This window comes from Nothobranchius furzeri, chromosome 15, assembly GCF_043380555.1.
Source record: "Nothobranchius furzeri strain GRZ-AD chromosome 15, NfurGRZ-RIMD1, whole genome shotgun sequence".
NCBI lineage: Eukaryota > Metazoa > Chordata > Actinopteri > Cyprinodontiformes > Nothobranchiidae > Nothobranchius > Nothobranchius furzeri.
In genome coordinates this window covers 3203877-3230876 of record NC_091755.1, presented here as the reverse complement: position 1 = coordinate 3230876, position 27000 = coordinate 3203877, and positions in this window count along the sequence as shown.

Sequence of the window (27000 nt, the reverse complement as noted above, 5' to 3'; positions counted from 1 at the left end):
GAAGGTAGAATCTATTGAGTTGTAAGTGATCTGAACGTTTCATGATGATCACACATTCCTATAGGGGGTCAAACCATGTCCCAAAGGTCACCGGGCCTGGTGTCACTTTAAAGAAGTAGTCCAATTACACCTTTGAAGGCTTATAACTTGGCTTCTGAATGTCCTAGAGAGATCAGGTTTGTTTTAGTGTACTCCAATCAACAGCCCCTACAACCTCAAAAAGGAATGGAGTCATTGGCACTTATGGTTTTTAAATGGCACCCAGAATTATGTTGCACGAAGCACAATTTCACATCATTCTGGGTCCATTTGTGTGAAAACAAGGTCCAATCAGGCTGAAACGTTACAAGAAGGTAGAATCTATTGAGTTGTAAGTGATCTGAACGTTTCATGATGATCGCACATTACTATAGGGGGTAAAATCATGTCCCAAAGGTCACCGGGCCTGGTGTCACTTTAAAGAAGTAGTCCAGTTACACATTTGTGGGCTTATAACTTGGCTTCTGAATATCCTAGAGAGGTCAGGTTTGTTTTAGAGTACTCCAAGTAACAGCCCCCATTACCACTAAAAGGAATGGAGTCATTAGCACTTATGGTTTGTAAATGGCACCGAGAATTATGTTGCACGAAGCACAATTTCACATCATTCTGGGTCCATTTGTGTGAAAACAAGGTCCAATCAGGCTGAAACGTTACAAAAAGGTAGATTCTATTGAGTTGTAAGTGATCTGAACGTTTCAAGATGATCGCACATTCCTATAGGGGGTCAAACCAGGTCCCAAAGGTCACCGGGCCTGGTGTCACTTTAAAGAAGTAGTCCAGTTACACCTTTGTGGGCTTATAACTTGGCTTCTGAATATCCTAGAGAGGTCAGGTTTGTTTTAGAGTACTCCAATTAACAGCCCCCATTACCACTAAAAGGAATGGAGTCATTAGCACTCATGGTTTTTAAATGGCACCCAGAATTATGTTGCACAAAGCACAATTTCACATCATTCTGGGTCCATTTGTGTGAAAACAAGGTCCAATCAGGCTGAAACGTTACAGGAAGGTAGAATCTATTGAGTTGTAAGTGATCTGAACGTTTCATGATGATCACACATTCCTATACGGGGTAAAACCATGTCCCAAAGGTCACCGGGCCTGGTGTCACTTTAAAGAAGTAGTCCATACACCTTTGTGGGCTTATAACTTGGCTTCTAAATATCCTAGAGAGGTCAGGTTTGTTTTAGAGTACTCCAATTAACAGCCCCTATTACCACTAAAAGGAATGGAGTCATTAGCACTTATGGATTTTAAATGGCACCCAGAATTATGTTGCACGAAGCACAATTTCACATCATTCTGGGTTCATTTGTGTGAAAACAAGGTCCAATCAGGCTGAAACGTTACAGGAAGGTAGAATCTATTGAGTTGTAAGTGATCTGAACGTTTCATGATGATAGCCCTTTCCTAAGGGGGTCAAATCATGTCCCAAAGGTCACCGGATCTGGTGTCAATTTAAAGAAATAGTCCAGTTACACATTTGTGGGCTTATAACTTGGCTTCTGAAGTCCTAGAGAAATCAGGTTTGTTTTAGTATACTCCAATCAACAGCCCCTACAACCACAAAAAGGAATGGAGTCATTAGCACTTATGGTTTGTAAATGGCACCCAGAATTATGTTGCACGAAGCACAATTTCACATAATTCTGGGTTCATTTGTGTGAAAACAAGGTACAATCAGGCTGAAACGTTACAGGAAGGTAGAATCTATTGAGTTGTAAGTGAGCTGAACGTTTCATGATGATAGCACTTTCCTAAGGGGGTCAAACCATGTCCCAAAGGTCACCGGATCTGGTGTCAATTTAAAGAATTAGTCCAGTTACACATGTGTGGGCTTATAACTTGGCTTCTGAATGTCCTAGAGAGATCAGGTTTGTTTTAGTATACTCCAATCAACAGCCCCTACAACCACAAAAAGGAATGGAGTCATTAGCACTTATGGTTTGTAAATGGCACCCAGAATCATGTTGCACGAAGCACAATTTCACATCATTCTGGGTCCATTTGTGTGAAAACAAGGTCCAATCAGGCTGAAACGTTACAAGAAGGTAGAATCTATTGAGTTGTAAGTGATCTGAACATTTCAAGATGATCGCACATTCCTATAGGGGGTAAAACCATGTCCCAAAGGTCACCGGGCCTGGTGTCACTTTAAAGAAGTAGTCCAGTTACACCTTTGTGGGCTTATAACTTGGCTTCTGATTATCCTAGAGAGGTCAGGTTTGTTTTAGAGTACTCCAATTAACAGCCCCCATTACCACAAAAAGGAATGGAGTCATTAGCACTTATGGTTTTTAAATGGCACCCAGAATTATGTTGCACGAAGCACAATTTCACATCATTCTGGGTTCATTTGTGTGAAAACAAGGTCCAATCAGGCTGAAACGTTACAGGAAGGTAGAATCTATTGAGTTGTAAGTGATCTGAACGTTTCATGATGATAGCCCTTTCCTAAGGGGGTCAAACCATGTCCCAAAGGTCACCGGATCTGGTGTCAATTTAAAGAAGTAGTCCAGTTACACATTTGTGGGCTTATAACTTGGCTTCTGAATTTCCTAGAGAGATCAGGTTTGTTTTAATGTACTCCAATCAACAGCCCCAACAACCACAAAAAGGAATGGAGTCATTAGCACTTATGGTTTTTAAATGGCACCCAGAATTATGTTGCACGAAGCACAATTTCACATCATTCTGGGTTCATTTGTGTGAAAACAAGGTCCAATCAGGCTGAAACGTTACAGGAAGGTAGAATCTATTGAGTTGTAAGTGATCTGAACGTTTCATGATGATAGCCCTTTCCTAAGGGGGTCAAACCATGTCCCAAAGGTCACCGGATCTGGTGTCAATTTAAACAAGTAGTCCAGTTACACATTTGTGGGCTTATAACTTGGCTTCTGAATGTCCTAGAGAGATCAGGTATGTTTTAGTATACTCCAATCAACAGCCCCAAGAACCACAAAAGGAATGGAGTCATTAGCACTTATGGTTTGTAAATGGCACCCAGAATTATTTTGCACGAAGCACAATTTCACATCATTCTGGGTTCATTTGTGTGAAAACAAGGTACAATCAGGCTGAAACGTTACAGGAAGGTAGAATCTATTGAGTTGTAAGTGATCTGAACGTTTCATGATGATAGCACTTTCCTAAGGGGGTCAAACCATGTCCCAAAGGTCACCGGATCTGGTGTCAATTTAAAGAAGTAGTCCAGTTACACGTTTGTGGGCTTATAACTTGGCTTCTGAATGTCCAAGAGAGATCAGGTTTGTTTTAATGTACTCCAACCAACAGCCCCTACAACCACAAAAAGGAATGGAGTCATTAGCACTTATAGTTTGTAAATGGCACCCAGAATTATGTTGCACGAAGCACAATTTCACATCATTCTGGGTCCATTTGTGTGAAAACAAGGTTCAATCAGGCTGAAACGTTACAAGAAGGTAGAATCTATTGAGTTGTAAGTGATCTGAACGTTTCATGATGATCGCACATTCCTATAGGGGGTCAAACCATGTCCCAAAGGTCACCGGGCCTGGTGTCACTTTAAAGAAGTAGTCCAGTTACATCTTTGTAGGCTTATAACTTGGCTTCTGAAGTCCTAGAGAAATCAGGTTTGTTTTAGTATACTCCAATCAACAGCCCCTACAACCACAAAAAGGAATGGAGTCATTAGCACTTATGGTTTGTAAATGGCACCCAGAATTATGTTGCACGAAGCACAATTTCACATAATTCTGGGTTCATTTGTGTGAAAACAAGGTACAATCAGGCTGAAACGTTACAGGAAGGTAGAATCTATTGAGTTGTAAGTGAGCTGAACGTTTCATGATGATAGCACTTTCCTAAGGGGGTAAAACCATGTCCCAAAGGTCACCGGATCTGGTGTCAATTTAAAGAATTAGTCCAGTTACACATTTGTGGGCTTATAACTTGGCTTCTGAATGTCCTAGAGAGATCAGGTTTGTTTTAGTATACTCCAATCAACAGCCCCTACAACCACAAAAAGGAATGGAGTCATTTGCACTTATGGTTTGTAAATGGCACCCAGAATTATGTTGCACGAAGCACAATTTCACATAATTCTGGGTCCATTTGTGTGAAAACAAGGTCCAATCAGGCTGAAACGTTACAAGAAGGTAGAATCTATTGAGTTGTAAGTGATTTGAACATTTCAAAATGATCGCACATTCCCATAGGGGGTAAAACCATGTCCCAAAGGTCACCGGGCCTGGTGTCACTTTAAAGAAGTAGTCCAGTTACACCTTTGTGGGCTTATAACTTGGCTTCTGATTATCCTAGAGAGGTCAGGTTTGTTTTAGATACTCCAATTAACAGCCCCCATTACCACTAAAAGGAATGGAGTCATTAGCACTTATGGTTTTTAAATGGCACCCAGAATTATGTTGCACGAAGCACAATTTCACATCATTCTGGGTTCATTTGTGTGAAAACAAGGTCCAATCAGGCTGAAACGTTACAGGAAGGTAGAATCTTTTGAGTTGTAAGTGATCTGAACGTTTCATGATGATAGCCCTTTCCTAAGGGGGTCAAACCATGTCCCAAAGGTCACCGGATCTGGTGTCAATTTAAAGAAGTAGTCCCTTTACACATTTGTGGGCTTATAACTTGGCTTCTGAATGTCCTAGAGAGATCAGGTTTGTTTTAGTATACTCCAATCAACAGCCCCTACAACCACAAAAAGGAATGGAGTCATTAGCACTTATGGTTTTTAAATGGCACCCAGAATTATGTTGCACGAAGCACAATTTCACATCATTCTGGGTTCATTTGTGTGAAAACAAGGTCCAATCAGGCTGAAACGTTACAGGAAGGTAGAATCTATTGAGTTGTAAGTGATCTGAACGTTTCATGATGATAGCCCTTTCCTAAGGGGGTCAAACCATGTCCCAAAGGTCACCGGATCTGGTGTCAATTTAAACAAGTAGTCCAGTTACACATTTGTGGGCTTATAACTTGGCTTCTGAATGTCCTAGAGAGATCAGGTATGTTTTAGTATACTCCAATCAACAGCCCCAAGAACCACAAAAGGAATGGAGTCATTAGCACTTATGGTTTGTAAATGGCACCCAGAATTATTTTGCACGAAGCACAATTTCACATCATTCTGGGTTCATTTGTGTGAAAACAAGGTACAATCAGGCTGAAACGTTACAGGAAGGTAGAATCTATTGAGTTGTAAGTGATCTGAACGTTTCATGATGATAGCACTTTCCTAAGGGGGTCAAACCATGTCCCAAAGGTCACCGGATCTGGTGTCAATTTAAAGAAGTAGTCCAGTTACACGTTTGTGGGCTTATAACTTGGCTTCTGAATGTCCAAGAGAGATCAGGTTTGTTTTAATGTACTCCAACCAACAGCCCCTACAACCACAAAAAGGAATGGAGTCATTAGCACTTATAGTTTGTAAATGGCACCCAGAATTATGTTGCACGAAGCACAATTTCACATCATTCTGGGTCCATTTGTGTGAAAACAAGGTTCAATCAGGCTGAAACGTTACAAGAAGGTAGAATCTATTGAGTTGTAAGTGATCTGAACGTTTCATGATGATCGCACATTCCTATAGGGGGTCAAACCATGTCCCAAAGGTCACCGGGCCTGGTGTCACTTTAAAGAAGTAGTCCAGTTACATCTTTGTAGGCTTATAACTTGGCTTCTGAAGTCCTAGAGAAATCAGGTTTGTTTTAGTATACTCCAATCAACAGCCCCTACAACCACAAAAAGGAATGGAGTCATTAGCACTTATGGTTTGTAAATGGCACCCAGAATTATGTTGCACGAAGCACAATTTCACATAATTCTGGGTTCATTTGTGTGAAAACAAGGTACAATCAGGCTGAAACGTTACAGGAAGGTAGAATCTATTGAGTTGTAAGTGAGCTGAACGTTTCATGATGATAGCACTTTCCTAAGGGGGTAAAACCATGTCCCAAAGGTCACCGGATCTGGTGTCAATTTAAAGAATTAGTCCAGTTACACATTTGTGGGCTTATAACTTGGCTTCTGAATGTCCTAGAGAGATCAGGTTTGTTTTAGTATACTCCAATCAACAGCCCCTACAACCACAAAAAGGAATGGAGTCATTTGCACTTATGGTTTGTAAATGGCACCCAGAATTATGTTGCACGAAGCACAATTTCACATAATTCTGGGTCCATTTGTGTGAAAACAAGGTCCAATCAGGCTGAAACGTTACAAGAAGGTAGAATCTATTGAGTTGTAAGTGATTTGAACATTTCAAAATGATCGCACATTCCCATAGGGGGTAAAACCATGTCCCAAAGGTCACCGGGCCTGGTGTCACTTTAAAGAAGTAGTCCAGTTACACCTTTGTGGGCTTATAACTTGGCTTCTGATTATCCTAGAGAGGTCAGGTTTGTTTTAGATACTCCAATTAACAGCCCCCATTACCACTAAAAGGAATGGAGTCATTAGCACTTATGGTTTTTAAATGGCACCCAGAATTATGTTGCACGAAGCACAATTTCACATCATTCTGGGTTCATTTGTGTGAAAACAAGGTCCAATCAGGCTGAAACGTTACAGGAAGGTAGAATCTTTTGAGTTGTAAGTGATCTGAACGTTTCATGATGATAGCCCTTTCCTAAGGGGGTCAAACCATGTCCCAAAGGTCACCGGATCTGGTGTCAATTTAAAGAAGTAGTCCCTTTACACATTTGTGGGCTTATAACTTGGCTTCTGAATGTCCTAGAGAGATCAGGTTTGTTTTAGTATACTCCAATCAACAGCCCCTACAACCACAAAAAGGAATGGAGTCATTAGCACTTATGGTTTTTAAATGGCACCCAGAATTATGTTGCACGAAGCACAATTTCACATCATTCTGGGTTCATTTGTGTGAAAACAAGGTCCAATCAGGCTGAAACGTTACAGGAAGGTAGAATCTATTGAGTTGTAAGTGATCTGAACGTTTCATGATGATAGCCCTTTCCTAAGGGGGTCAAACCATGTCCCAAAGGTCACCGGATCTGGTGTCAATTTAAAGAAGTAGTCCAGTTACACATTTGTGGGCTTATAACTTGGCTTCTGAATTTCCTAGAGAGATCAGGTTTGTTTTAATGTACTCCAATCAACAGCCCCTACAACCACAAAAAGGAATGGAGTCATTAGCACTTATGGTTTTTAAATGGCACCCAGAATTATGTTGTACGAAGCACAATTTCGCATCATTCTGGGTTCATTTGTGTGAAAACAAGGTCCAATCAGGCTGAAACGTTACAGGAAGGTAGAATCTATTGAGTTGTAAGTGATCTGAACGTTTCATGATGATAGCCCTTTCCTAAGGGGGTCAAACCATGTCCCAAAGGTCACCGGATCTGGTGTCAATTTAAAGAAGTAGTCCCTTTACACATTTGTGGGCTTATAACTTGGCTTCTGAATGTCCTAGAGAGATCAGGTTTGTTTTAGTATACTCCAATCAACAGCCCCTACAACCACAAAAAGGAATGGAGTCATTAGCACTTATGGTTTTTAAATGGCACCCAGAATTATGTTGCACGAAGCACAATTTCACATCATTCTGGGTTCATTTGTGTGAAAACAAGGTCCAATCAGGCTGAAACGTTACAGGAAGGTAGAATCTATTGAGTTGTAAGTGATCTGAACGTTTCATGATGATAGCCCTTTCCTAAGGGGGTCAAACCATGTCCCAAAGGTCACCGGATCTGGTGTCAATTTAAAAAAGTAGTCCAGTTACACATTTGTGGGCTTATAACTTGGCTTCTGAATGTCCTAGAGAGATCAGGTTTGTTTTAATGTACTCCAACCAACAGTCCCTACAACCACAAAAAGGAATGGAGTCATTAGCACTTATAGTTTGTAAATGGCACCCAGAATTATGTTGCACGAAGCACAATTTCACATCATTCTGGGTCCATTTGTGTGAAAACAAGGTCCAATCAGGCTGAAACGTTACAAGAAGGTAGAATCTATTGAGTTGTAAGTGATCTGAACGTTTCATGATGATCACACATTCCTATAGGGGGTCAAACCATGTCCCAAAGGTCACCGGGCCTGGTGTCACTTTAAAGAAGTAGTCCAATTACACCTTTGAGGGCTTATAACTTGGCTTCTGAATGTCCTAGAGAGATCAGGTTTGTTTTAGTGTACTCCAATCAACAGCCCCTACAACCTCAAAAAGGAATGGAGTCATTGGCACTTATGGTTTTTAAATGGCACCCAGAATTATGTTGCACAAAGCACAATTTCACATCATTCTGGGTCCATTTGTGTGAAAACAAGGTCCAATCAGGCTGAAACGTTACAAGAAGGTAGAATCTATTGAGTTGTAAGTGATCTGAACATTTCAAGATGATCGCACATTCCTATAGGGGGTAAAACCATGTCCCAAAGGTCACCGGGCCTGGTGTCACTTTAAAGAAGTAGTCCAGTTACACCGTTGTGGGCTTATAACTTGGCTTCTGAATATCCTAGAGAGGTCAGGTTTGTTTTAGAGTACTCCAATTAACAGCCCCCATTACCACTAAAAGGAATGGAGTCATTAGCACTTATGGTTTTTAAAGGGCACCCTGAATTATGTTGCACGAAGCACAATTTCACATCATTCTGGGTTCATTTGTGTGAAAACAAGGTCCAATCAGGCTGAAACGTTACAGGAAGGTAGAGTCTATTGAGTTGTAAGTGATCTGAACGTTTCATGATGATAGCCCTTTCCTAAGGGGGTCAAACCATGTCCCAAAGGTCACCGGATCTGGTGTCAATTTAAAGAAGTAGTCCAGTTACACATTTGTGGGCTTATAACTTGGCTTCTGAATTTCCTAGAGAGATCAGGTTTGTTTTAATGTACTCCAATCAACAGCCCCTACAACCACAAAAAGGAATGGAGTCATTAGCACTTATGGTTTTTAAATGGCACCCAGAATTATGTTGCACGAAGCACAATTTCGCATCATTCTGGGTTCATTTGTGTGAAAACAAGGTCCAATCAGGCTGAAACGTTACAGGAAGGTAGAATCTATTGAGTTGTAAGTGATCTGAATGTTTCATGATGATAGCCCTTTCCTAAGGGGGTCAAACCATGTCCCAAAGGTCACCGGATCTGGTGTCAATTTAAAGAAGTAGTCCCTTTACACATTTGTGGGCTTATAACTTGGCTTCTGAATGTCCTAGAGAGATCAGGTTTGTTTTAGTATACTCCAATCAACAGCCCCTACAACCACAAAAAGGAATGGAGTCATTAGCACTTATGGTTTGTAAATGGCACCCAGAATTATGTTGCACGAAGCACAATTTCACATCATTCTGGGTTCATTTGTGTGAAAACAAGGTCCAATCAGGCTGAAACGTTACAGGAAGGTAGAATCTATTGAGTTGTAAGTGATCTGAACGTTTCATGATGATAGCCCTTTCCTAAGGGGGTCAAACCATGTCCCAAAGGTCACCGGATCTGGTGTCAATTTAAAAAAGTAGTCCAGTTACACATTTGTGGGCTTATAACTTGGCTTCTGAATGTCCTAGAGAGATCAGGTTTGTTTTAATGTACTCCAACCAACAGTCCCTACAACCACAAAAAGGAATGGAGTCATTAGCACTTATAGTTTGTAAATGGCACCCAGAATTATGTTGCACGAAGCACAATTTCACATCATTCTGGGTCCATTTGTGTGAAAACAAGGTCCAATCAGGCTGAAACGTTACAAGAAGGTAGAATCTATTGAGTTGTAAGTGATCTGAACGTTTCATGATGATCACACATTCCTATAGGGGGTCAAACCATGTCCCAAAGGTTCCCGGGCCTGGTGTCACTTTAAAGAAGTAGTCCAATTACACCTTTGAGGGCTTATAACTTGGCTTCTGAATGTCCTAGAGAGATCAGGTTTGTTTTAGTGTACTCCAATCAACAGCCCCTACAACCTCAAAAAGGAATGGAGTCATTGGCACTTATGGTTTTTAAATGGCACCCAGAATTATGTTGCACGAAGCACAATTTCACATCATTCTGGGTCCATTTGTGTGAAAACAAGGTCCAATCAGGCTGAAACGTTACAAGAAGGTAGAATCTATTGAGTTGTAAGTGATCTGAACATTTCAAGATGATCGCACATTCCTATAGGGGGTAAAACCATGTCCCAAAGGTCACCGGGCCTGGTGTCACTTTAAAGAAGTAGTCCAGTTACACCTTTGTGGGCTTATAACTTGGCTTCTGAATATCCTAGAGAGGTCAGGTTTGTTTTAGAGTACTCCAATTAACAGCCCCCATTACCACTAAAAGGAATGGAGTCATTAGCACTTATGGTTTTTAAAGGGCACCCTGAATTATGTTGCACGAAGCACAATTTCACATCATTCTGGGTTCATTTGTGTGAAAACAAGGTCCGATCAGGCTGAAACGTTACAGGAAGGTAGAATCTATTGAGTTGTAAGTGATCTGAACGTTTCATGATGATAGCCCTTTCCTAAGGGGGTCAAACCATGTCCCAAAGTTTACCGGATCTGGTGTCAATTTAAACAAGCAGTCCAGTTACACATTTGTGGGCTTATACCTTGGCTTCTGAATGTCCTAGAGAGATCAGGTATGTTTTAGTATACTCCAATCAACAGCCCCAAGAACCACAAAAAGGAATGGAGTCATTAGCACTTATGGTTTGTAAATGGCACCCAGAATTATTTTGCACGAAGCACAATTTCACATCATTCTGGGTTCATTTGTGTGAAAACAAGGTACAATCAGGCTGAAACGTTACAGGAAGGTAGAATCTATTGAGTTGTAAGTGATCTGAACGTTTCATGATGATAGCACTTTCCTAAGGGGGTCAAACCATGTCCCAAAGGTCACCGGATCTGGTGTCAATTTAAAGAAGTAGTCCAGTTACACGTTTGTGGGCTTATAACTTGGCTTCTGAATGTCCAAGAGAGATCAGGTTTGTTTTAATGTACTCCAACCAACAGCCCCTACAACCACAAAAAGGAATGGAGTCATTTGCACTTATAGTTTGTAAATGGCACCCAGAATTATGTTGCACGAAGCACAATTTCACATCATTCTGGGTCCATTTGTGTGAAAACAAGGTTCAATCAGGCTGAAACGTTACAAGAAGGTAGAATCTATTGAGTTGTAAGTGATCTGAACGTTTCATGATGATTGCACATTCCTATAGGGGGTCAAACCATGTCAAAAGGTCACCGGGCCTAGTGTCACTTTAAAGAAGTAGTCCAATTACACCTTTGAGGGCTTATAACTTGGCTTCTGAATGTCCTAGAGAGATCAGGTTTGTTTTAGTGTACTCCAATCAACAGCCCCTACAACCTCAAAAAGGAATGGAGTCATTAGCACTTATGGTTTTTAAATGGCACCCAGAATTATGTTGCACGAAGCACAATTTCACATCATTCTGGGTCCATTTGTGTGAAAACAAGGTCCAATCAGGCTGAAACGTTACAAGAAGGTAGAATCTATTGAGTTGTAATTGATCTGAACATTTCATGATGATCGCACATTCCTATAGGGGGTCAAACCATGCCCCAAAGGTCACCGGGCCTGGTGTCACTTTAAAGAAGTAGTCCAGGTACACCTTTGTGGGCTTATAACTTGGCTTCTGAATATCCTAGAGAGGTCAGGTTTGTTTTAGAGTACTCCAAGTAACAGCCCCCATTACCACTAAAAGGAATGGAGTCATTAGCACTTATGGTTTGTAAATGGCACCCAGAATTATGTTGCACGAAGCACAATTTCACATCATTCTGGGTCCATTTGTGTGAAAACAAGGTCCAATCAGGCTGAAACGTTACAAAAAGGTAGATTCTATTGAGTTGTAAGTGATCTGAACGTTTCAAGATGATCGCACATTCCTATAGGGGGTCAAACCAGGTCCCAAAGGTCACCGGGCCTGGTGTCACTTTAAAGAAGTAGTCCAGTTACACCTTTGTGGGCTTATAACTTGGCTTCTGAATATCCTAGAGAGGTCAGGTTTGTTTTAGAGTACTCCAATTAACAGCCCCCATTACCACTAAAAGGAATGGAGTCATTAGCACTTATGGTTTTTAAATGGCACCCAGAATTATGTTGCACAAAGCACAATTTCACATCATTCTGGGTCCATTTGTGTGAAAACAAGGTCCAATCAGGCTGAAACGTTACAGGAAGGTAGAATCTATTGAGTTGTAAGTGATCTGAACGTTTCATGATGATCACACATTCCTATAGGGGGTCAAACCATGTCCCAAAGGTCACCAGATCTGGTGTAAATTTAAAGAAGTAGTCCAGTTACACATTTGTGGGCTTATAACTTGGCTTCTGAATGTCCTAGAGAGATCAGGATTGTTTTAGTGTACTCCAATCAACAGCCCCTACAACCACAAAAAGGAATGGAGTCAATAGCACTTATTGTTTGTAAATGGCACCCAGAATTATGTTGCACGAAGCACAATTTCACATCATTCTGGGTCCATTTGTGTGAAAACAAGGTCCAATCAGGCTGAAACGTTACAAGAAGGTAGAATCTATTGAGTTGTAATTGATCTGAACGTTTCAAGATGATCGCAATTTCCTAAGGGGGTCAAACCATGTCCCAAAGGTCACCGGATCTGGTGTCAATTTAAAGAAGTAGTCCAGTTACACATTTGTGGGCTTATAACTTGGCTTCTGAATGTCCTAGAGAGATCAGGATTGTTTTAATGTACTCCAACCAACAGCCCCTACAACCACAAAAAGGAATGGAGTCATTAGCACTTATGGTTTGTAAATGGCACCCAGAATTATTTTGCACGAAGCACAATTTCACATCATTCTGGGTCCATTTGTGTGAAAACAAGGTCCAATCAGGCTGAAACATTACAAGAATGTAGAATTGATTGAGTTGTAAGTGATCTGAACGTTTCATGATGATCGCACATTCCTATAGGGGGTCAAACCATGTCCCAAAGGTCAACGGGCCTGGTGTCACTTTAAAGAAGTAGTCCAGTTACACCTTTGTGGGCTTATAACTTGGCTTCTGAATATCCTAGAGAGGTCAGGTTTGTTTTGGAGTACTCCAATTAAGAGCCCCCATTACCCCAAAAAGGAATGGAGTCATTAGCACTTATGGTTTTTAAATGGCACCCAGAATTATGTTGCACGAAGCACAATTTCACATCATTCTGGGTTAATTTGTATGAAAACAAGGTCCAATCAGGCTGAAACGTTACAGGAAGGTAGAATCTATTGAGTTGTAAGTGATCTGAACGTTTCATGATGATAGCACTTTCCTAAGGGGGTCAAACCATGTCCCAAAGGTCACCGGATCTGGTGTCAATTTAAAGAAGTAGTCCAGTTACACATTTGTGGGCTTCTAACTTGGCTTCTGAATGTCCTAGAGAGATCAGGTTTGTTTTAATGTACTCCAATCAACAGCCCCTACAACCACAAAAAGGAATGGAGTCATTAGCACTTATGGTTTGTAAATGGCACCCAGAATTATGTTGCACGAAGCACAATTTCACATCATTCTGGGTCCATTTGTGTGAAAACAAGGTCCAATCAGGCTGAAACGTTACAAGAAGGTAGAATCTACTGAGTTGTAAGTGATCCGAACGTTTCATGATGATCGCACATTCCTATAGGGGGTCAAACCAGGTCCCAAAGGTCACGGGGCCTGGTGTCACTTTAAAGAAGTAGTCCAGTTACACCTTTGTGGGCTTATAACTTGGCTTCTGAATGTCCTAGAGAGGTCAGGTTTGTTTTAGTGTACTCCAATCAACAGTCCCTACAACCACAAAAAAGGAATGGAGTCATTAGCACTTATGGTTTGTAAATGGCACCCAGAATTATGTTGCACGAAGCACAATTTCACATCATTCTGGGTCCATTTGTGTGAAAACAAGGTCCAATCATGCTGAAACTTTACAAGAAGGTAGAATCTACTTAGTTGTAAGTGATCTGAACGTTTCATGATGATCGCAAATTACTATAGGGGGTAAAATCATGTCCCAAAGGTCACCGGGCCTGGTGTCACTTTAAAGAAGTAGTCCAGTTACACATTTGTGGGCTTATAACTTGGCTTCTGAATATCCTAGAGAGGCCAGGTTTGTTTTAGAGTACTCCAATAAACAGCCCCTACAACCACAAAAATGAATGGAGTCATTAGCACTTATGGTTTGTAAATGGCACCCAGAATTATGTTGCACGAAGCACAATTTCACATCATTCTGGGTCCATTTGTGTGAAAACAAGGTCCAATCAGGCTGAAACGTTACAAGAAGGTAGAATCTATTGAGTTGTAAGTGATCTGAACGTTTCATGATGATCGCACATTCCTATAGGGGGTCAAACCAGGTCCCAAAGGTCACCGGGCCTGGTGTCACTTTAAAGAAGTAGTCCAGTTACACCTTTGTGGGCTTATAACTTGGCTTCTGAATGTCCTAGAGAGGTCAGGTTTGTTTTAGTGTACTCCAATCAACAGTCCCTACAACCACAAAAAGGAATGGAGTCATTAGCACTTATGGTTTGTAAATGGCACCCAGAATTTTGTTGCACGAAGCACAATTTCACATCATTCTGGGTCCATTTGTGTGAAAACAAGGTCCAATCAGGCTGAAACGTTACAAGAAGGTAGAATCTACTGAGTTGTAAGTGATCTGAACGTTTCATGATGATCGCACATTACTATAGGGGGTAAAATCATGTCCCAAAGGTCACCGGGCCTGGTGTCACTTTAAAGAAGTAGTCCAGTTACACATTTGTGGGCTTATAACTTGGCTTCTGAATATCCTAGAGAGATCAGGTTTGTTTTAGTGTACTCCAATCAACAGCCCCTACAACCTCAAAAAGGAATGGAGTCATTAGCACTTATGGTTTTTAAATGGCACCCAGAATTATGTTGCACGAAGCACAATTTCACATCATTCTGGGTCCATTTGTGTGAAAACAAGGTCCAATCAGGCTGAAACGTTACAAGAAGGTAGAATCTATTGAGTTGTAATTGATCTGAACATTTCATGATGATCGCACATTCCTATAGGGGGTCAAACCATGCCCCAAAGGTCACCGGGCCTGGTGTCACTTTAAAGAAGTAGTCCAGGTACACCTTTGTGGGCTTATAACTTGGCTTCTGAATATCCTAGAGAGGTCAGGTTTGTTTTAGAGTACTCCAAGTAACAGCCCCCATTACCACTAAAAGGAATGGAGTCATTAGCACTTATGGTTTGTAAATGGCACCCAGAATTATGTTGCACGAAGCACAATTTCACATCATTCTGGGTCCATTTGTGTGAAAACAAGGTCCAATCAGGCTGAAACGTTACAAAAAGGTAGATTCTATTGAGTTGTAAGTGATCTGAACGTTTCAAGATGATCGCACATTCCTATAGGGGGTCAAACCAGGTCCCAAAGGTCACCGGGCCTGGTGTCACTTTAAAGAAGTAGTCCAGTTACACCTTTGTGGGCTTATAACTTGGCTTCTGAATATCCTAGAGAGGTCAGGTTTGTTTTAGAGTACTCCAATTAACAGCCCCCATTACCACTAAAAGGAATGGAGTCATTAGCACTTATGGTTTTTAAATGGCACCCAGAATTATGTTGCACAAAGCACAATTTCACATCATTCTGGGTCCATTTGTGTGAAAACAAGGTCCAATCAGGCTGAAACGTTACAGGAAGGTAGAATCTATTGAGTTGTAAGTGATCTGAACGTTTCAAGATGATCGCAATTTCCTAAGGGGGTCAAACCATGTCCCAAAGGTCACCGGATCTGGTGTCAATTTAAAGAAGTAGTCCAGTTACACATTTGTGGGCTTATAACTTGGCTTCTGAATGTCCTAGAGAGATCAGGTTTGTTTTAATGTACTCCAACCAACAGCCCCTACAACCACAAAAAGGAATGGAGTCATTAGCACTTATGGTTTGTAAATGGCACCCAGAATTATTTTGCACGAAGCACAATTTCACATCATTCTGGGTCCATTTGTGTGAAAACAAGGTCCAATCAGGCTGAAACATTACAAGAATGTAGAATTGATTGAGTTGTAAGTGATCTGAACGTTTCATGATGATCGCACATTCCTATAGGGGGTCAAACCATGTCCCAAAGGTCAACGGGCCTGGTGTCACTTTAAAGAAGTAGTCCAGTTACACCTTTGTGGGCTTATAACTTGGCTTCTGAATATCCTAGAGAGGTCAGGTTTGTTTTGGAGTACTCCAATTAAGAGCCCCCATTACCCCAAAAAGGAATGGAGTCATTAGCACTTATGGTTTTTAAATGGCACCCAGAATTATGTTGCACGAAGCACAATTTCACATCATTCTGGGTTAATTTGTATGAAAACAAGGTCCAATCAGGCTGAAACGTTACAGGAAGGTAGAATCTATTGAGTTGTAAGTGATCTGAACGTTTCATGATGATAGCACTTTCCTAAGGGGGTCAAACCATGTCCCAAAGGTCACCGGATCTGGTGTCAATTTAAAGAAGTAGTCCAGTTACACATTTGTGGGCTTCTAACTTGGCTTCTGAATGTCCTAGAGAGATCAGGTTTTTTTTAATGTACTCCAATCAACAGCCCCTACAACCACAAAAAGGAATGGAGTCATTAGCACTTATGGTTTGTAAATGGCACCCAGAATTATGTTGCACGAAGCACAATTTCACATCATTCTGGGTCCATTTGTGTGAAAACAAGGTCCAATCAGGCTGAAACGTTACAAGAAGGTAGAATCTACTGAGTTGTAAGTGATCCGAACGTTTCATGATGATCGCACATTCCTATAGGGGGTCAAACCAGGTCCCAAAGGTCACGGGGCCTGGTGTCACTTTAAAGAAGTAGTCCAGTTACACCTTTGTGGGCTTATAACTTGGCTTCTGAATGTCCTAGAGAGGTCAGGTTTGTTTTAGTGTACTCCAATCAACAGTCCCTACAACCACAAAAAAGGAATGGAGTCATTAGCACTTATGGTTTGTAAATGGCACCCAGAATTATGTTGCACGAAGCACAATTTCACATCATTCTGGGTCCATTTGTGTGAAAACAAGGTCCAATCATGCTGAAACTTTACAAGAAGGTAGAATCTACTTAGTTGTAAGTGATCTGAACGTTTCATGATGATCGCAAATTACTATAGGGGGTAAAATCATGTCCCAAAGGTCACCGGGCCTGGTGTCACTTTAAAGAAGTAGTCCAGTTACACATTTGTGGGCTTATAACTTGGCTTCTGAATATCCTAGAGAGGCCAGGTTTTTTTTAGAGTACTCCAATAAACAGCCCCTACAACCACAAAAATGAATGGAGTCATTAGCACTTATGGTTTGTAAATGGCACCCAGAATTATGTTGCACGAAGCACAATTTCACATCATTCTGGGTCCATTTGTGTGAAAACAAGGTCCAATCAGGCTGAAACGTTACAAGAAGGTAGAATCTATTGAGTTGTAAGTGATCTGAACGTTTCATGATGATCGCACATTCCTATAGGGGGTCAAACCAGGTCCCAAAGGTCACGGGGCCTGGTGTCACTTTAAAGAAGTAGTCCAGTTACACCTTTGTGGGCTTATAACTTGGCTTCTGAATGTCCTAGAGAGGTCAGGTTTGTTTTAGTGTACTCCAATCAACAGTCCCTACAACCACAAAAAAGGAATGGAGTCATTAGCACTTATGGTTTGTAAATGGCACCCAGAATTATGTTGCACGAAGCACAATTTCACATCATTCTGGGTCCATTTGTGTGAAAACAAGGTCCAATCATGCTGAAACTTTACAAGAAGGTAGAATCTACTTAGTTGTAAGTGATCTGAACGTTTCATGATGATCGCAAATTACTATAGGGGGTAAAATCATGTCCCAAAGGTCACCGGGCCTGGTGTCACTTTAAAGAAGTAGTCCAGTTACACATTTGTGGGCTTATAACTTGGCTTCTGAATATCCTAGAGAGGCCAGGTTTTTTTTAGAGTACTCCAATAAACAGCCCCTACAACCACAAAAATGAATGGAGTCATTAGCACTTATGGTTTGTAAATGGCACCCAGAATTATGTTGCACGAAGCACAATTTCACATCATTCTGGGTCCATTTGTGTGAAAACAAGGTCCAATCAGGCTGAAACGTTACAAGAAGGTAGAATCTATTGAGTTGTAAGTGATCTGAACGTTTCATGATGATCGCACATTCCTATAGGGGGTCAAACCAGGTCCCAAAGGTCACCGGGCCTGGTGTCACTTTAAAGAAGTAGTCCAGTTACACATTTGTGGGCTTATAACTTGGCTTCTGAATATCCTAGAGAGGTCAGGTTTGTTTTAGAGTACTCCAATTAACAGCCCCCATTACCACAAAAAGGAATGGAGTCATTAGCGCTTATGGTTTTTAAATGGCACCCAGAATTATGTTGCACGAAGCACAATTTCACATCATTCTGGGTTCATTTGTGTGAAAACAAGGTCCAATCAGGCTGAAACGTTACAAGAAGGTAGAATCTACTGAGTTGTAAGTGATCTGAACGTTTCATGATGATCGCACATTCCTATAGGGGGTAAAACCATGTCCCAAAGGTCACCGGGCCTGGTGTCACTTTAAAGAAGTAGTCCAGTTACACCTTTGTGGGCTTATAACTTGGCTTCTGATTATCCTAGAGAGGTCAGGTTTGTTTTAGAGTACTCCAATTAACAGCCCCCATTACCACTAAAAGGAATGGAGTCATTAGCACTTATGGTTTTTAAATGGCACCCAGAATTATGTTGCACGAAGCACAATTTCACATCATTCTGGGTTCATTTGTGTGAAAACAAGGTCCAATCAGGCTGAAACGTTACAGGAAGGTAGAATCTATTGAGTTGTAAGTGATCTGAACGTTTCATGATGATAGCCCTTTCCTAAGGGGGTCAAACCATGTCCCAAAGGTCACCGGAGCTGGTGTCAATTTAAAGAAGTAGTCCCTTTACACATTTGTGGGCTTATAACTTGGCTACTGAATGTCCTAGAGAGATCAGGTTTGTTTTAGTATACTCCAATCAACAGCCCCTACAACCACAAAAAGGAATGGAGTCATTAGCACTTATGGTTTTTAAATGGCACCCAGAATTATGTTGCACGAAGCACAATTTCACATCATTCTGGGTTCATTTGTGTGAAAACAAGGTCCAATCAGGCTGAAACGTTACAGGAAGGTAGAATCTATTGAGTTGTAAGTGATCTGAACGTTTCATGATGATAGCCCTTTCCTAAGGGGGTCAAACCATGTCCCAAAGGTCACCGGATCTGGTGTCAATTTAAAGAAGTAGTCCAGTTACACATTTGTGGGCTTATAACTTGGCTTCTGAAATTCCTAGAGAGATCAGGTTTGTTTTAATGTACTCCAATCAACAGCCCCTACAACCACAAAAAGGAATGGAGTCATTAGCACTTATGGTTTTTAAATGGCACCCAGAATTATGTTGCACGAAGCACAATTTCGCATCATTCTGGGTTCATTTGTGTGAAAACAAGGTCCAATCAGGCTGAAACGTTACAGGAAGGTAGAATCTATTGAGTTGTAAGTGATCTGAACGTTTCATGATGATAGCCCTTTCCTAAGGGGGTCAAACCATGTCCCAAAGGTCACCGGATCTGGTGTCAATTTAAAGAAGTAGTCCCTTTACACATTTGTGGGCTTATAACTTGGCTTCTGAATGTCCTAGAGAGATCAGGTTTGTTTTAGTATACTCCAATCAACAGCCCCTACAACCACAAAAAGGAATGGAGTCATTAGCACTTATGGTTTTTAAATGGCACCCAGAATTATGTTGCACGAAGCACAATTTCACATCATTCTGGGTTCATTTGTGTGAAAACAAGGTCCAATCAGGCTGAAACGTTACAGGAAGGTAGAATCTATTGAGTTGTAAGTGATCTGAACGTTTCATGATGATAGCCCTTTCCTAAGGGGGTCAAACCATGTCCCAAAGGTCACCGGATCGGGTGTCAATTTAAAAAAGTAGTCCAGTTACACATTTGTGGGCTTATAACTTGGCTTCTGAATGTCCTATAGAGATCAGGTTTGTTTTAATGTACTCCAACCAACAGTCCCTACAACCACAAAAAGGAATGGAGTCATTAGCACTTATAGTTTGTAAATGGCACCCAGAATTATGTTGTACGAAGCACAATTTCACATCATTCTGGGTCCATTTGTGTGAAAACAAGGTCCAATCAGGCTGAAACGTTACAAGAAGGTAGAATCTATTGAGTTGTAAGTGATCTGAACGTTTCATGATGATCACACATTCCTATAGGGGGTCAAACCATGTCCCAAAGGTCACCGGGCCTGGTGTCACTTTAAAGAAGTAGTCCAATTACACCTTTGAGGGCTTATAACTTGGCTTCTGAATGTCCTAGAGAGATCAGGTTTGTTATAGTGTACTCCAATCAACAGCCCCTACAACCTCAAAAAGGAATGGAGTCATTGGCACTTATGGTTTTTAAATGGCACCCAGAATTATGTTGCACGAAGCACAATTTCACATCATTCTGGGTCCATTTGTGTGAAAACAAGGTCCAATCAGGCTGAAACGTTACAAGAAGGTAGAATCTATTGAGTTGTAAGTGATCTGAACATTTCAAGATGATCGCACATTCCTATAGGGGGTAAAACCATGTCCCAAAGGTCACCGGGCCTGGTGTCACTTTAAAGAAGTAGTCCAGTTACACCTTTGTGGGCTTATAACTTGGCTTCTGAATATCCTAGAGAGGTCAGGTTTGTTTTAGAGTACTCCAATTAACAGCCCCCATTACCACTAAAAAGAATGGAGTCATTAGCACTTATGGTTTTTAAAGGGCACCCTGAATTATGTTGCACGAAGCACAATTTCACATCATTCTGGGTTCATTTGTGTGAAAACAAGGTCCAATCAGGCTGAAACGTTACAGGAAGGTAGAATCTATTGAGTTGTAAGTGATCTGAACGTTTCATGATGATAGCCCTTTCCTAAGGGGGTCAAACCATGTCCCAAAGTTTACCGGATCTGGTGTCAATTTAAACAAGTAGTCCAGTTACACATTTGTGGGCTTATACCTTGGCTTCTGAATGTCCTAGAGAGATCAGGTATGTTTTAGTATACTCCAATCAACAGCCCCAAGAACCACAAAAAGGAATGGAGTCATTAGCACTTATGGTTTGTAAATGGCACCCAGAATTATTTTGCACGAAGCACAATTTCACATCATTCTGGGTTCATGTGTGTGAAAACAAGGTACAATCAGGCTGAAACGTTACAGGAAGGTAGAATCTATTGAGTTGTAAGTGATCTGAACGTTTCATGATGATAGCACTTTCCTAAGGGGGTCAAACCATGTCCCAAAGGTCACCGGATCTGGTGTCAATTTAAAGAAGTAGTCCAGTTACACGTTTGTGGGCTTATAACTTGGCTTCTGAATGTCCAAGAGAGATCAGGTTTGTTTTAATGTACTCCAACCAACAGCCCCTACAACCACAAAAAGGAATGGAGTCATTAGCACTTATAGTTTGTAAATGGCACCCAGAATTATGTTGCACGAAGCACAATTTCACATCATTCTGGGTCCATTTGTGTGAAAACAAGGTCCAATCAGGCTGAAACGTTACAAGAAGGTAGAATCTATTGAGTTGTAAGTGATCTGAACGTTTCATGATGATCACACATTCCTATAGGGGGTCAAACCATGTCCCAAAGGTCACCGGGCCTGGTGTCACTTTAAAGAAGTAGTCCAATTACACCTTTGAGGGCTTATAACTTGGCTTCTGAATGTCCTAGAGAGATCAGGTTTGTTTTAGTGTACTCCAATCAACAGCCCCTACAACCTCAAAAAGGAATGGAGTCATTGGCACTTATGGTTTTTAAATGGCACCCAGAATTATGTTGCACGAAGCACAATTTCACATCATTCTGGGTCCATTTGTGTGAAAACAAGGTCCAATCAGGCTGAAACGTTACAAGAAGGTAGAATCTATTGAGTTGTAAGTGATCTGAACATTTCAAGATGATCGCACATTCCTATAGGGGGTAAAACCATGTCCCAAAGGTCACCGGGCCTGGTGTCACTTTAAAGAAGTAGTCCAGTTACACCGTTGTGGGCTTATAACTTGGCTTCTGAATATCCTAGAGAGGTCAGGTTTGTTTTAGAGTACTCCAATTAACAGCCCCCATTACCACTAAAAGGAATGGAGTCATTAGCACTTATGGTTTTTAAAGGGCACCCTGAATTATGTTGCACGAAGCACAATTTCACATCATTCTGGGTTCATTTGTGTGAAAACAAGGTCCAATCAGGCTGAAACGTTACAGGAAGGTAGAGTCTATTGAGTTGTAAGTGATCTGAACGTTTCATGATGATAGCCCTTTCCTAAGGGGGTCAAACCATGTCCCAAAGGTCACCGGATCTGGTGTCAATTTAAAGAAGTAGTCCAGTTACACATTTGTGGGCTTATAACTTGGCTTCTGAATTTCCTAGAGAGATCAGGTTTGTTTTAATGTACTCCAATCAACAGCCCCTACAACCACAAAAAGGAATGGAGTCATTAGCACTTATGGTTTTTAAATGGCACCCAGAATTATGTTGCACGAAGCACAATTTCGCATCATTCTGGGTTCATTTGTGTGAAAACAAGGTCCAATCAGGCTGAAACGTTACAGGAAGGTAGAATCTATTGAGTTGTAAGTGATCTGAACGTTTCATGATGATAGCCCTTTCCTAAGGGGGTCAAACCATGTCCCAAAGGTCACCGGATCTGGTGTCAATTTAAAGAAGTAGTCCCTTTACACATTTGTGGGCTTATAACTTGGCTTCTGAATGTCCTAGAGAGATCAGGTTTGTTTTAGTATACTCCAATCAACAGCCCCTACAACCACAAAAAGGAATGGAGTCATTAGCACTTATGGTTTTTAAATGGCACCCAGAATTATGTTGCACGAAGCACAATTTCACATCATTCTGGGTTCATTTGTGTGAAAACAAGGTCCAATCAGGCTGAAACGTTACAGGAAGGTAGAATCTATTGAGTTGTAAGTGATCTGAACGTTTCATGATGATAGCCCTTTCCTAAGGGGGTCAAACCATGTCCCAAAGGTCACCGGATCTGGTGTCAATTTAAAAAAGTAGTCCAGTTACACATTTGTGGGCTTATAACTTGGCTTCTGAATGTCCTAGAGAGATCAGGTTTGTTTTAATGTACTCCAACCAACAGTCCCTACAACCACAAAAAGGAATGGAGTCATTAGCACTTATAGTTTGTAAATGGCACCCAGAATTATGTTGCACGAAGCACAATTTCACATCATTCTGGGTCCATTTGTGTGAAAACAAGGTCCAATCAGGCTGAAACGTTACAAGAAGGTAGAATCTATTGAGTTGTAAGTGATCTGAACGTTTCATGATGATCACACATTCCTATAGGGGGTCAAACCATGTCCCAAAGGTCACCGGGCCTGGTGTCACTTTAAAGAAGTAGTCCAATTACACCTTTGAGGGCTTATAACTTGGCTTCTGAATGTCCTAGAGAGATCAGGTTTGTTTTAGTGTACTCCAATCAACAGCCCCTACAACCTCAAAAAGGAATGGAGTCATTGGCACTTATGGTTTTTAAATGGCACCCAGAATTATGTTGCACGAAGCACAATTTCACATCATTCTGGGTCCATTTGTGTGAAAACAAGGTCCAATCAGGCTGAAACGTTACAAGAAGGTAGAATCTATTGAGTTGTAAGTGATCTGAACATTTCAAGATGATCGCACATTCCTATAGGGGGTAAAACCATGTCCCAAAGGTCACCGGGCCTGGTGTCACTTTAAAGAAGTAGTCCAGTTACACCTTTGTGGGCTTATAACTTGGCTTCTGAATATCCTAGAGAGGTCAGGTTTGTTTTAGAGTACTCCAATTAACAGCCCCCATTACCACTAAAAGGAATGGAGTCATTAGCACTTATGGTTTTTAAAGGGCACCCTGAATTATGTTGCACGAAGCACAATTTCACATCATTCTGGGTTCATTTGTGTGAAAACAAGGTCCGATCAGGCTGAAACGTTACAGGAAGGTAGAATCTATTGAGTTGTAAGTGATCTGAACGTTTCATGATGATAGCCCTTTCCTAAGGGGGTCAAACCATGTCCCAAAGTTTACCGGATCTGGTGTCAATTTAAACAAGTAGTCCAGTTACACATTTGTGGGCTTATACCTTGGCTTCTGAATGTCCTAGAGAGATCAGGTATGTTTTAGTATACTCCAATCAACAGCCCCAAGAACCACAAAAAGGAATGGAGTCATTAGCACTTATGGTTTGTAAATGGCACCCAGAATTATTTTGCACGAAGCACAATTTCACATCATTCTGGGTTCATTTGTGTGAAAACAAGGTACAATCAGGCTGAAACGTTACAGGAAGGTAGAATCTATTGAGTTGTAAGTGATCTGAACGTTTCATGATGATAGCACTTTCCTAAGGGGGTCAAACCATGTCCCAAAGGTCACCGGATCTGGTGTCAATTTAAAGAAGTAGTCCAGTTACACGTTTGTGGGCTTATAACTTGGCTTCTGAATGTCCAAGAGAGATCAGGTTTGTTTTAATGTACTCCAACCAACAGCCCCTACAACCACAAAAAGGAATGGAGTCATTAGCACTTATAGTTTGTAAATGGCACCCAGAATTATGTTGCACGAAGCACAATTTCACATCATTCTGGGTCCATTTGTGTGAAAACAAGGTTCAATCAGGCTGAAACGTTACAAGAAGGTAGAATCTATTGAGTTGTAAGTGATCTGAACGTTTCATGATGATCGCACATTCCTATAGGGGGTCAAACCATGTCCCAAAGGTCACCGGGCCTGGTGTCACTTTAAAGAAGTAGTCCAATTACACCTTTGAGGGCTTAAACTTGGCTTCTGAATGTCCTAGAGAGATCAGGTTTGTTTTAGTGTACTCCAATCAACAGCCCCTACAACCTCAAAAAGGAATGGAGTCATTAGCACTTATGGTTTTTAAATGGCACCCAGAATTATGTTGCACGAAGCACAATTTCACATCATTCTGGGTCCATTTGTGTGAAAACAAGGTCCAATCAGGCTGAAACGTTACAAAAAGGTAGATTCTATTGAGTTGTAAGTGATCTGAACGTTTCAAGATGATCGCAGATTCCTATAGGGGGTCAAACCAGGTCCCAAAGGTCACCGGGCCTGGTGTCACTTTAAAGAAGTAGTCCAGTTACACCTTTGTGGGCTTATAACTTGGCTTCTGAATATCCTAGAGAGGTCAGGTTTGTTTTAGAGTACTCCAATTAACAGCCCCCATTACCACTAAAAGGAATGGAGTCATTAGCACTTATGGTTTTTAAATGGCACCCAGAATTATGTTGCACAAAGCACAATTTCACATCATTCTGGGTCCATTTGTGTGAAAACAAGGTCCAATCAGGCTGAAACGTTACAGGAAGGTAGAATCTATTGAGTTGTAAGTGATCTGAACGTTTCATGATGATCACACATTCCTATAGGGGGTCAAACCATGTCCCAAAGGTCACCAGATCTGGTGTAAATTTAAAGAAGTAGTCCAGTTACACATTTGTGGGCTTATAACTTGGCTTCTGAATGTCCTAGAGAGATCAGGATTGTTTTAGTGTACTCCAATCAACAGCCCCTACAACCACAAAAAGGAATGGAGTCAATAGCACTTATGGTTTGTAAATGGCACCCAGAATTATGTTGCACGAAGCACAATTTCACATCATTCTGGGTCCATTTGTGTGAAAACAAGGTCCAATCAGGCTGAAACGTTACAAGAAGGTAGAATCTATTGAGTTGTAAATGATCTGAACGTTTCAAGATGATCGCAATTTCCTAAGGGGGTCAAACCATGTCCCAAAGGTCACCGGATCTGGTGTCAATTTAAAGAAGTAGTCCAGTTACACATTTGTGGGCTTATAACTTGGCTTCTGAATGTCCTAGAGAGATCAGGTTTGTTTTAATGTACTCCAACCAACAGCCCCTACAACCACAAAAAGGAATGGAGTCTTTAGCACTTATGGTTTGTAAATGGCACCCAGAATTATGTTGCACGAAGCACAATTTCTTATCATTCTGGGTCCATTTGTGTGAAAACAAGGTCCAATCAGGCTGAAACATTACAAGAAGGTAGAATCTATTGAGTTGTAAGTGATCTGAACGTTTCATGATGATCGCACATTCCTATAGGGGGTCAAACCATGTCCCAAAGGTCAACGGGCCTGGTGTCACTTTAAAGAAGTAGTCCAGTTACACCTTTGTGGGCTTATAACTTGGCTTCTGAATATCCTAGAGAGGTCAGGTTTGTTTTGGAGTACTCCAATTAAGAGCCCCCATTACCCCAAAAAGGAATGGAGTCATTAGCACTTATGGTTTTTAAATGGCACCCAGAATTATGTTGCACGAAGCACAATTTCACATCATTCTGGGTTAATTTGTATGAAAACAAGGTCCAATCAGGCTGAAACGTTACAGGAAGGTAGAATCTATTGAGTTGTAAGTGATCTGAACGTTTCATGATGATAGCACTTTCCTAAGGGGGTCAAACCATGTCCCAAAGGTCACCGGATCTGGTGTCAATTTAAAGAAGTAGTCCAGTTACACATTTGTGGGCTTATAACTTGGCTTCTGAATGTCCTAGAGAGATCAGGTTTGTTTTAATGTACTCCAATCAACAGCCCCTACAACCACAAAAAGGAATGGAGTCATTAGCACTTATGGTTTGTAAATGGCACCCAGAATTATGTTGCACGAAGCACAATTTCACATCATTCTGGGTCCATTTGTGTGAAAACAAGGTCCAATCAGGCTGAAACGTTACAAGAAGGTAGAATCTACTGAGTTGTAAGTGATCCGAACGTTTCATGATGATCGCACATTCCTATAGGGGGTCAAACCAGGTCCAAAAGGTCACGGGGCCTGGTGTCACTTTAAAGAAGTAGTCCAGTTACACCTTTGTGGGCTTATAACTTGGCTTCTGAATGTCCTAGAGAG